We start from the raw sequence: 11,826 nt of genomic DNA, 5'->3' as shown, positions 1-11,826 counted from the left end.
GCAGCGGCATTCTCCAATTCTGCGAGGGGTGTTTGTCCCCAGGTTGTTTTCCTGGTGTACTTTCTTGGCATGATGGCTTTTCTACAATGGTTATGACATAAAAATTAAACAGATGTAATGTAATATTACACAGAATATGTTTAAGACTAAACTTAAATTGTACTTCATGATGGGGTAACGTAAGACAGTGTATCACATTACCCCACGGCATTTGTCTCATTTAACCCCACAGCCACCATTTTATAAAAAACAACATCTCTAGCAAGTCAGGCTAATCTTGAACTAGCATCAATCACATGGTTGTATATGTTGGAAGTTCATCAACATGCATGATATAAATTTTTCTACCTGAATTAATTTGCTTTGACACAATAGTTAATTACGTTTATAGCTAGAAAATTTACTTTCACGTGCAAAAAACACATTTTTATGAAAAAAACATACTTACCACAGCAACAGCACCAACTTCACCTTCCTGGCAAGGGGAGAATGGGAGGGGCTTGTAAATATAATGGTCACATGACCATAATTTTGTTCCATTGCCTAGATATAAGGGGTGTCTCACATTACCCAATGTCTCACAATACCCCGCTCTCCCCTATATGTGAATAAATCGCTGCCTAAAGGGCAATTAAAAATGAATGAAACAAAAAACAGGGCACTATTTCATCATTTAATATATTTGAGCAAAAGAGCCACTTCTGTTAGCCTGTGTCTAGAACCGCCTATGGGCTGCAGGTCTGAGGCATTTTGTTAGCATGTTTTCTATCGTTCTTATAGCTTGATAGGAAGCCTTATCCAAACTGGCAACCCGTATTAATAAAATGGTGAAATAATATTTACCACAAAACACTGTATTTATAAAAGATATCAATGTTTTTCCTACACAATCTAACAAAAGTTTTTAATGTTCTCTTCACAATATTTATTTATTTACTATTAATCTATTTGTATGTTTTCTTTAAATTTCCATTGATATTATTTTTCGGTCTCTGTAAATGACTGAGGAATAAAGAGACTGATGTCTATTTCTTTAGGTTCTGACGGGTCTGCGGTTCCTCTCCTGACCCATTCTGTCTGATATCAAACAACCCACAGTGCGCCACTGAATATCACCGACACATATTTTTTAAATGCCCCTATTAAACTTCACTGTGATTGTTTAGCCTGTGTCTTCCCACTACTGTCTGTATTTTAGAAGTAAAACTACTTCTAAGGACGGTGTAGTATCGGGTGGACATTTTAAAAAGACACGGGTTGATAGCAGCTCACTGCAGCTGCGCAGCAACCGTCTCTAAGCAACCATGATAACGTCAATTCGTGTGGCTAAGGGGATCCTATTTAGGTCCCGCAAGGACAATTTAGTTGACCTTAATATTTCTAGTGTTTTGTTTTGGTCATTATTATTACATTTATTGTTGAGATGTGTGTGATAGGTGTGTCTATCAGACATTTATAGCAATGGGCTCTTTGCACCTCAGCTTCCACGTTCGGGAAAAAGCGGCTCAATCTTTTCCGATCTATTGAAAAAGGTTCTTTCCACTGGGTGTTTGCAGGGCTTGTTCAAGGTAACAGTTAATGATGTACATCGATCCGAAGCCCCAACAATAAGCTGGAGAAAGGTTTTAATATGTTCGCCTCGTTATACATTCACAGATACGAAGGTGAGTTTTACTTTCTTTAAACTTTGTGGCTAACATTAGCTTTAGCTTATGCTAGTAGGCAATATTCAGACATTTTTCTTGTAAAAATGTGCTATTTAAGTATCTAAACATTTTTCATTATTCATTAACGGACAATGTTTTTACCTTGTTTTCAAGTATATTATGTACATTTATTGTCGTTAGTGTCAGAGACCAAGTAAGGAGGGATTTTACGGTTCAGGCTTTTTGCTTCTGAAGCCTGAGGAACAACAAGCCCATAGCTTAACAGTAGAGCAGCTCTGGTGTTGGAGTTCTAGTTCAGCTGATGGTTCAGGTTCAAAGTTGTTGCTTTTAGAAAAATATGGCCGTGTTCCTTAAGGTCTCCGTGTTATTTCGCTTTATTAGTTTTGCATGTGTAGTGGTTATAAAACTATTTTAGACAACCAAAAGGGAAAACAAGATCTAGTGATCTGCGATCGATTATTTTGGTCTTTCAAGTTCAGTGCTACAGACAGATACAGTAAAGAGTAGCCTAAGTTTAATGAAGTTTAAAAAACAATGTATTTTTCTTTAATGTCACTTTTCCGGGTATGTTTGGTTATAATTCTTGAAAAGTTCAACCTTTTAGATGTTAAGTTATGAGGGTTTAATCATTCGAGTTTCGATTGGTTTTGTCTGATCGGATGTAGGGGAACGCGACGCCTCTGCTCCTCCATTACAACACTGGAGGCGAAAGCAGTGACATCGTGTCTGTGTTTTTATTATTCCCCTACAGGTAGAGTTCGTACTACGTATTACAAGCCTTAAAAGTTATTGATTATGCTTGTTTAATGAACAGGGAGCGTTGTGGTGACTGTGATAACTAGTCTAAGAGCTACTATACTCACCTTAGCTTCCTGGTTAGCTGCATCCTGTGTGTGCTAAGTTTGTTTTACTGTGTTGGCATAACCAGAATCGGTGTAATGTTTACTCAGTATGCGACAGTGTAATGTCTGAAACTGTTTTGAAATATTACCATTACAACACTGGAGGCGAAAGCAGTGACATCGTGTCCGTGTTTTTATTATTCCCCTACAGATAGAGTCCTTACTCATAAGGGGCGTAACACATGCTTCTTGTGAAGCAGGACGGTGTTTACAGCAGTGTGTATAGGCGGATCAGTAGCTCGGCTGTCTGGCTCTGGTCTGTTCTCTCGTTCCCATAAACTCTCTTTCAGGCTGAATACAGAAGTGATTACATGGAAATAACACAGGAGGCTCTTTTACCTTCTTCTTTAGGCTGAAGAAGCTGATCCGGAGTGAAGTGAAGGCTGTAAACATTTCTGTGCAGCCTTAGCCTTAACTGGTAGCAACGAATATTTACAAGCCACCGTCTTTTTAATTCAGGACCGCTTGGAAATCCATGAAAACTTAAAAGCCCATTATATTAGGAAGACAATAATGTTCATAGTATTGTTTGATTTGCATCTGAAATAAGACTTTGTCTTTTCTAGCTGTCATGGTAACTTAAAGCGGAAAAAAGAGAGCCGCATTTGCACATGCGGTTGTGACGTCAGTGCAGCAGGTGCAAAGAGCCAATACGGAATCTATCGCGTTCTGTATTGGTTCAATACGGGGCAGAGAGAACAACAACCACCTGTCATCTTAGGCTAAGATAACCTGAATATTTACAACTCTCTTGTTGATACACTGACATTACTTACCTTCTGTCTTTCAACAACTTTGAAAAGCTTTTCTTCGTCTCTCCAACATCTTTATCCCTCCCCCTCTTCTGTTTCCTGTTTTGTGCCCCGGAGTTTTATCTGCCGCCCCATCTTTAGCTCCTTGTTGTCAAGTGCATTCCTAAAATTCAAATTTAAAAGGAAAAAAAAACCGCGCCTCAGCGCGTTGTCGAAGGGACGCTGCCCAAGCTACCTGTATGGGAGGGGAGAGCGGCTGGTCGGAGAGGAGGGTCGCCTAATCAGTGCTGTTCCTCTGTTATTGATCATTTCATACACAAACAGCTGTTACGTACATAAAATGCTGACTAGAAAAAAAAATTCCCCACAACAATTTTTTGGGGAAAATTCCAACGCACAAGAGACTCTTGGACTCTTGTTAAGGAAAAATGATTATTTTTAGTGCTTAATACAGTTAATCTTACGACATGTGTAAAAGTTATATTCAATACTCTTATTTGGAACAGGTTTTGTCTGAGATGCGGGATGGGGCCGAATAGCAGGCATTCAGACAAGCAGGGGCCTCCCCCCACACACAGAGCCATAAAACTAGCATTCCGATGGGGCAGAAGTACGGGAGTTTGGGGGAAGAGACTTCAGAGGTATCTGCGAAATCTCATCTCAGGACTTTTCGGCGCCAGGGATCCGCCCGTACCAGACAGGGATTAGCACTAAGTGGTCCGCCCTTTTACTTAGACAAAAACCAGACGGCCTCCAATCTTTGCCATAAATTAGGGGAGTTCCAAGTTTCTCTGAGTGCCTAAGGGAGTTTCCAGTTGGTCAACAGGAGGAACGCCTTGACTGCATAAATTAAATAGGGAAACACCTCTTTAGTATAAGATTACGTGTAAGGAGAAAAAATACAGGGAGCGGCCACCATTTTGCCTTTTTTGCATCGGCTCTCTCTCCAAAGACGTCTTTGCTTTTTGTTTGTCTGTTTTCCCCTTGTCTGTCTTTATTTTTATGAGAAATTGCATATCCCTGTACCTCTGCAGCTTTGTTAATTGATTCATGCGTTGCTTTGTATGGGATTAAACTCTGTGATCTGTGACGTCAACTCGCAGTGTCGTTGTTTCACTTTCTCCAGCTGCAGCACCGCCCGCTAAGGATCCCAGGACTTTTAAGGAAGAAAGAGCCAAACGTTTTGTCCAAAGTTAATGTTAAATTATTCTTCCTTAATACTCTTCAAGAACTTCTGCAACAGCATGGCCTCTGGCCACTACCAACCACTGATGCTGAAGAGGTTCTTAGTGTAGTTGTAGAACCAACCAATCCAGGCTCAGTCAGCAGCAACTTCAGTCAGTTAATCTTGCAGTCAATCATATTTCAGATCTGAAGGAGAAATACCAGGCCTGTTGTGCAGAAATTCCAAATGCTTTATTGATTTAAGTACATGTCACTATGTTTGAGGAGTGACAAACATCAATAACATTTGATCAAATGCATTGTTCTAAAGATACAATTACTACAAATAAAACTCGGAACTGATATGAGTAGGTAACCTTACAAATTTAATTATAAAATGTTAAGGTGTTTAAAGACATGACAAATTAAATATACATTCTGGAGAGGGAAAGAACAATAAAAATTCTACTTTTGGAAATGTTCATGTAGAAATAACAAGTATATCCTAACCCCCTTTTCAAATGCATCTTTTGGAACCTTTGAGCATCTTTAGAATTGGATTTTGTTTTTAATCCAAATGAGCCAAGTTCATTACATGAACTAGAACAATCATTACAAAAGATTAAACTACAATGCCCATTTACACAGAAAAAAAAAAAAAAATCTTACCTAAGATTTTCCAGTGCAAAAATTTTTCTACACTTCAAATAAGACACAAGTAAGATATAAGTAACTTTTCATCAAGATATGAGCTTGTTTTAAGTCATTTTTTCCTTAATATTGATGAAGAAGAACTTATTACATTGTCAGATTAGTTCACTTATAGCAAGGGAAAGATGTTCAGTTATAAGTGAAATTAATATGCCAATGTAACTTGTGATGGCCAAATCCATGGCCACACTCTGATGTCGGTAACTCTTTTGTTATGCACAGTTTATTTTTTCATACAAACACAACAACACTTTAGTTTCAATAAAAACATTTATTAGTTGATTTGAATGCATTTGTTCTATTTGTTAGCGCGCCCATTTAGTTAAAAAAAATTTAGTTAGCATATGTATTTATATCAACTTCAAGTTAATTTTGTTTGCTTTAGATTAATTCGGTTGGTTTTCGTGCCGGTACTTACCTGCCTTGGAGTTACCAGACAAAGGATGGGGCCAGGGCTCAGCAGGCTTAAATGCTGATTGGACTGCACCACTAGTTCCTGCTGGCAGGGGGAAATTGTAGTTTCTTTCTTTAGATAAGTTTTGTATTTAAGTAAATATTAGTATTTAAAGTTTAATATTTTTGATTTTCAGTTTTGGGTCTTTAGTTTAGCTACACTAAGGTGTACTGTTATTTGTTTTGTGTTATTTGTAATTGTATTCTGTTTAGTTACCCCTATTGTGTCTTAATTGGTCTGATCAGCCAGTATATAAACCCCTGTGTGTCATTTCTTTGTTAGGTCAGTTATGTTTGTTTGTGCAGCCAGTTTGTTTACATTTTTTGCCTGAGTTCAGTTTTGTTTCTATTACCTCTTTTATGAGCTCAGTTTATCTTTTGTTATTTATAATCTTTGGGTTAAAATAAAAAACCCTATTTTTCTAATATGTCCTGTGACTCCTCCTGTTTTTAACTCAGTCCATCACATAACTATTTTTTCAACAATGCTAAATAATTAGACTTAAAACAAGGTCATATCTTGATGAAAAGTTACATGTATGTTTTATCTCTAGTGTACTAAGAAATTTGCACTAGAAAGTAGTCCAAAAATACTTGATAAGACCTCTTGTTTTTGCAGTGTGGCTCAAACATCCACCTTTAATTGTGAAACAAAAAAGTGGTTAAAAAGACAGCAAATATTGCATTTACAATTCAATATTTTCCAAGTTAGGCCACTACATTACCTTTATTATAACTTGCTTTAAAACACATAACTTTTCAAAACATTCCAACTCTTTTTTAAAAGAACTGCTTATTACACTTATTAGCTGATTATGCAACACCAAAGGTAGGTGCCTGCAGCATCCCGTCTGTCATGTACTTTGTGAAAGACTCATAATCTGGGTGTACAAGAAGGTGGAGTACTATAAGGCAAGTATTTGCTTCTGGGAAGATTTTGTTAGCCTCATGGAGGAATTCAATTTGTGGACGATGGGGAAAGCCCAGTGGAGGCACCGTGGATGCTCTGGAAGCGAACTCCAGTATCATTTCGAGGGCATTCTCCTTCTGAAAGACAAAATGTTGCAATTATTACCTTTGTTATAAGGTATCCAGCATGTACTCTTAAAGACATTGTAGGAGATACTTCTCCATTTTCAGTTAAATCTTAGAATTTAGATTATTTAGTTTATTTGTATTTTGTTTCTTATTTTCTAGCTGATTAGAGACAACTTGCTGGGAGCGCTGCTGATTGCCGGCCAGTTTGTCATTCCTGAGGTTTGAAAAGCCTCTACAGTTTTAAATTATTTGATAACTTGGCTTTGTTTCTGAACCAAATATGAAGATTCGCAGCGACTCAATGTTTTAGTATTTTCCGTTACTGAATTAATGTCTAAATTAAAAAAGGGGTTGCCACCTTTCATAAGTTTCAATAAGGAACGCCCACCACGATGGGCGTTAATCAAGTAGATTATGAAAATTGTGAAATGAAAATGTGAAAGCCAATAATGTAATTTCTCATAATGAACAAAGACTGTGATGGACTGGCTACCTGTCCAGGGACAGCATAGGTCCTTTTTATTGTTTAAAACAAGCCAGAAGGCTAGACAATAAAAAAACTCCCCTTCCTTCAACAAATCTAGCAAAAAGAAAATACTTTTAATCAATAATAACTATCCCAAAAAAGGAAGAAATTCTAAACTAAAACAAAAACTGAAACAGTAGCATTTGATGTCTTTTGTGTGTAGGCCAACCTACACACAAAAGACATCAAATTAGACAAGCACCTTAAGTAGTCAGATAATTATGAGAAACTGCCTTTACCTTCTTTAAAGCAAAACCAGTCAATGGTGCTCTGTACGTCACTCGCTCTAGAAGTATCTCTCCTGCAATAATCAAGTGATGAAATCGGAAATAATTCTAAACCCACCTCATGCTCAATGTTAAACATACCTCTGCAGGAATCATCAGCCTGGGATCTGATCTCCTCAGTGATCTACCTGCTTTTAAATGCAACTGCTGATTACCTGTCTGGCTAACGAACCAGCTGCGCTTTGTCACAGCGTCTTCCAAATATGGGCAAAAGGATGAATGCGCAACACTATACTTCTGGGACAAAATGCCCCGGCTACACCTGTAAACTTGGCGGTCCCGGACATCAACCCCTCGCCAACATACTTGCCACAGTATGAGTATCAGCGTCTGTTAGCAGAGTTCCTATCTTTAACAATTCCCACATTTTCTGCTACCGTGGCAAATCATGGGGTGGAACATTGTATACCTACGGTCGATCCACCGGTTTTTGCACTAGTGCGCCGCCTAGACACAGCTAAGTTAGCGATAGTGAAAAAGGAGTTCGCAGACATGGAGTATCTTAGCATCATATGGGTCTCCAAAAGTCCATGGGCATCTCCGTTGCTCATGGTTCCCAAAGCAGATGGGGGCTGGCTACCCTGTGGGGATTTTTGGCGCCTTAACAATGCGACCAGTAATGACAGGTACCCAATTCCTCACATTCAGGACTTTTCTGCCTGCCTGGCTGGAACAACCATTTTCTCTAAGGTGGACTTGGTGTATGGTTACCATCAGGTTCCAGTGCATCCCTTACATGTACCCAAAACCGCAGTTATCATGCCTGTTAGTCTTTTTGAGTTTTTACAGATGCCCTTCGGTCTTAAGGCACAGCGCAGACTTTCCAGCGGGTAATGGATTCAGTCCTGCAGGATATGCCGTTTTTGTTCATCTATTTGAACGATATTTTGGTGGCTAGTCCCTCTGCGGAAGAACACATGGTGCACCTTCGTCAGCTGTTTGTTAGACTCAGTGAACATGGCCTGATCGTGAACCCAGCTAAATGTCAGTTTGGACTGCCTGCTGTTGAGTTCCTGGGACACAAAGTGTCTTCTCAAGGGGTGGTTCCCCTACCTGCAAAGTTTGAAGCAGTTTTCGCTTTTTGGAGAGGGGACCTAAGGATTTTTTGGTGGAGTTGGGGGGTAATCAGGAGAGTATTTCGGTGGATTGTATGAAGCCAGCTCATGTGTTACCAGGGGACCCAGTTGAGTTGGCTCAGCCACCTCGCCGTGGTCGTCCCCCAGTTTCTTTACCCACTCTTCCGGGTCCTCCCCTTAAAGCTGGTTTATCCCCCTCAGATGGACAGTTTGGTAGCAGTTGATATGGAGAGTCTTTTTCAATTTCAACCCCTGTTCCTGTGAAAAGAAGCCATGGTGGCCGACTCCCTAGTCATTACCGTTAGGTATTTCAGTTGTTTTGTTTGTTGCTGCTGTTTAGTTTAGTTTTTCCTTTGTGTGTTTTCTTTTATGTACTTGTGATGTTGTTTCACATGCTATGTGAGTTACAAAAGGCTCGGGTGTTGATTACTTTGGACTGAGAAAGGGAGGTGCGCCACCCGGTGGCGAGTTCGTTATAGCACATTCAGCAGCTGCAGAGTAGTGATGGGATTTTTGGCTCCTTTTCGAGATGCAGCTCTAATGGCTCTTCTTACTGTGGAGAGCCGGCTCTTTCGGCTCCCAAACGGCTCCCCATATATATTTTTGACATTATTAATTAATTAATAGCTTAAACCTAATTTTATAATATTTTGTTTCATTATTGACATTGTTAAGCACTTATGATGAGTAAAAATGCCGTATAACAATGCTATAGCAATACCGATGCGTGTGATGTCCGCATGTGCCTGTGCAGGTTGTTTGTCGAGCCTGCAGATAGGAAATGCTGACTTTGCACAGTCTGCACTCTGCCCTGGAGCTTGATGTAGCATTAAAATGAGTCCAAATCTTGCTCCGTTTTCTGTCACTCATTTATTTTCACCTATTCAGTTCTCACACTGACTCCCCTTCTTTCTGTGCTTCTTGACCGCTGAGTGAGTGTCTGTACATAAACACCTGCCGACGAACGCTATACAGCTTGGCCAATTGCCTGCCGTTTCCACAAAAAAAGTGGAGATAAACTTTTTTTTCAGTGTTTTCCCGCCACATTATTAATTGAAACTATGTGTGATTGGAGGAGAGGGAGAAGGGGGGGAGAGACAGCGAGGCACCGCAGGACAAAAAAAAACCATGTGGGGAAAAACTATCGGCTCTGGCACTTGCAGAGCACAAGCACAACGACAGGGAGGTGGAGAGACAGCGATATACTGTAGAAAAAAACCCGGCTCCCAAATAGGATCCTAAAACGGCTCCCATTGTGGAGCCGGTTCCAATCGTTCACTTCAAAGAGACGGCTCTTAGAGCCGGATCGTTCGCGACCGACACATCACTACTGCAGAGGCACTATAACTCTGGGAGTGGAGACACGCAGCTGCTGCTTAAGGTTTCGGTTGAGGTCGATGTGCGTTCTTCACTTACTGTGAGTAATTGCTGTTGAATGTATCAAGGCAGTTCATTTAGTAGTTCCGTCTGTATTACATGTTGATGTTGTATTTGTAAGAGTCGCCGGTTTAATGCAACCTTTTACTAACTCCACGTGGGTTAGCCTGTTAGCTATCGGTTGTAGCATTCAATATACGTGTAGTCAGTTTGTGGCCAGCAGATGTCACTGCGGCAACTTGTACTTGATAATGTGTAAGGTGAATTAACGTGGGCTTTATTTCTGTTATGATTTAGACCACATCACCTCACCTCCACATCCATACATCTCCAACTCCAAGCCTACCTTCTGCTGCACATCTGTACTACTGCAGTAACAACGAAATAAAGAGAGATTCTCAAGCAGGAAATCCCCTCCTCAGTTTGTCCTGATCGTGTCATGTCCACGAAGCGGTGCTGTGAATGTGTGTTGTCTCCTACCCTCTCTCCTGCAGGGCGTGTCGGACAGGAGCGGCCAGCTGGAGCTCATCTATTCATCAGGAGGAGCGTTTTTATAGAAGCCGGATCCTGATAGCGCTGCCAGATGGTTCTACGCTTCCAGTGAGTTCTCGTTCCTGGTCCGTAAGAGGGTCTGGTTTGGCCTCTCGTCCGGCTCCACGCTGCTCCTGCTCACAGCTGTTCCCCGTCTCCTGCCTGGCTCCGTTTCCTGTCCGTCCGCCTTCGTTGCTGGATTTCCCCCCCCTCCTCGCTCAACGCGCTCGCCTACCTGTCCACCCATCGACCCCAGTGGATACTCCGTCCACCTGTCTGCCCCCCCCGCTGCTGGTCACAAATAAATTCAAACTTACCTTTTGCTGGTGTGGCGTTTGTAGTTGTTTCTGCACTAGAGTCTGTAAACAAACATGTCAGATCGACACACAGTGGCGAGTGTAAACATTCCACCAGCCTCCAGTTTAAACGTAGAACCTTCGCTACAATGTGTTTTTGCATTTGTGACATTCTGTGTTCAGGGACGGCCTGTGTGGCGGATACAAGTTATATATTTCACACCCGAATGTGTACTCTTATTGTGCAGGGTAGAAGGTGAGGTGAGAAGACACCAACAGGTTTACTTCATTCTATTTTTGGATTATAAGACATGGAAAGTAAAACAAGACTCAAATTATGTTTTTGTCTTTTTCTGCTGCCCCACAGCCCCAAATTAACAAAAGTAAACTGAAAAATAAGATTTAGGCTTTGGCTGCCCTTCCCCCACAGACTCACACTGATGTGTGCTACGTACAAGATGTTTTGACGCCAATGATTTTTTTTTCTCCACAATTTTGTTAATAGTAAAGAGGCTTAGATAACAAAAAATACAATAACTATTCTTTTCTCTTTTTATTTAATGGAAAATTTCAAGGTACTTACAGCGTCCAGCCGTACAGCTGCAGCTGCATCTGCAACAATCCAAACTCTCAGTCACTTGTGGGCAATTTAGATTCACACAGAAAAGCTCCAAAAGGGAATCAAAGTTAAAACTCTGATCACATAATAGCAATTAACCATATCTGCCATAGTAATTCATTACTGATTGTGAGTAGTCCATTACATTAATATGATCAGGCAGCATGTAATCATATGTATGTAAATGTATTATTGTTACAAAGGCTGGGCCAAGAAAATGTATGTGTATCAAACAAGTAGCCCTTCATGTTACTCTGTATCGGTGAAGTAGCTCCCAGTCTCAAAAAGGTTGGTGACCCCTGATTATAGAGGGATTATCAATCGACATCAGGTGTCGGCATCCAGTGTACTGTTGCCTGCAGAAAGTAAACAAGCATATATTATTCTATTTCCAATTAGACTAACAAACTTATTTGCACATGGAAGC

The sequence above is a fragment of the Xiphophorus couchianus genome, chromosome 11, assembly GCF_001444195.1.
Source record: "Xiphophorus couchianus chromosome 11, X_couchianus-1.0, whole genome shotgun sequence".
NCBI classification, from domain to species: Eukaryota; Metazoa; Chordata; class Actinopteri; order Cyprinodontiformes; family Poeciliidae; genus Xiphophorus; species Xiphophorus couchianus.
Note: the sequence above shows the minus strand (reverse complement) of the source record.